This window comes from Glycine soja, chromosome 2 (genome assembly GCF_004193775.1).
Source record: "Glycine soja cultivar W05 chromosome 2, ASM419377v2, whole genome shotgun sequence".
NCBI classification, from domain to species: Eukaryota; Viridiplantae; Streptophyta; class Magnoliopsida; order Fabales; family Fabaceae; genus Glycine; species Glycine soja.
Genome location: NC_041003.1, coordinates 16,775,035 through 16,776,193, shown reverse-complemented (window position 1 = coordinate 16,776,193; position 1,159 = coordinate 16,775,035). Strand labels below are relative to the sequence as shown.

General features: G+C 44.1%; 1 non-coding gene across 1 annotated transcript; it reads right to left on the bottom strand.

Annotated features, from left to right (window-relative positions):
* Nucleotides 1-297: 297 nt before the first annotated feature.
* On the bottom strand, nt 298-404 carry LOC114404216. The gene has a single exon (XR_003664864.1). It is a non-coding gene; the product is annotated as a small nucleolar RNA R71 (small nucleolar RNA).
* Nucleotides 405-1,159: the final 755 nt, after the last annotated feature.

The window sequence follows — 1,159 nt, the reverse complement described above, 5'->3', positions numbered from 1 at the left end:
ATACCCTGATGAGGATGTCCCATATGTTCTTAAAACTAGACTGATCCATTTGCTTCCAAAGTTTCATGGCCTTGCAAGTGAAGACCCGCACAAACATCTGAAAGAATTCCATATTGTCTGCTCCACCATGAAACCCCCAGATGTCCAAGAGGATCACATATTTCTGAAGGCTTTTCCTCATTCTTTAGAAGGAGTGGCAAAGGACTGGCTATATTACCTTGCTCCAAGGTCCATCACGAGCTGGGATGACCTCAAGAGAGTATTCTTAGAATAAATTTCCCTGCTTTCAGGACCACGACCATCAGAAAGGATATTTCAGGCATTAGGCAACTCAGTGGAGAGAGCCTATATGAATACTGGGAGAGATTTAAAAAACTTTGTGCCAGTTGCCCTCACCACCAAATTTCTGAGCAGTTTCTTCTCCAATATTTTTATGAAGGACTCAGTAACATGGAGAGAAGTATGATAGATGCTGCCAGTGGTGGAGCCCTTGGAGACATGACCCCTGCTGAAGCCAGAAATTTAATTGAGAAGATGGCTTCCAACTCCCAACAATTTAGTGCCAGAAATGATGCTATTGTCATTAGAGGAGTGCATGAAGTAGCCACGAATTCATCTTCATCAGCCGAGACTAAGAAGCTTGAAGGTAAACTAGATGCCTTGGTTAACCTGGTAACCCAGCTGGCCTTGAATCAAAAATCTGCACCTGTCGCCAGACTCTGTGGTTTATGCTCCTCTGCCGACCACCACACAGACCTTTTCCCTTTTGTGCAACAATCTGAAGCAATTGAACAGCCTGAAGCTTATGCTGCAAACATCTACAATAGACCTCCTCAACCTCAGCAGCAAAATCAGCCACAATAGAACAATTATGACCTCTCCAGCAATAGGTAAAATCCCGGGTGGAGGAATCATCCCAACCTTAGATGGTCGAATCCTTCACAACAGCAGCAAGAACAACAACAACCTTATTTTCAGAATGCTGCTGGCCCAAGCAGACCATACGTTCCTCCACCAATCCAGCAACAACAACAACAACAACAACAAACAGTTGAGGCTCCTCCGCAACCTTCCCTTGAAGAAATTATGAGGCAAATGACTATGCAAAACATGCAATTTCAACAAGAGACCAGAGCCTCCATTCAGAGCTTAACTAATC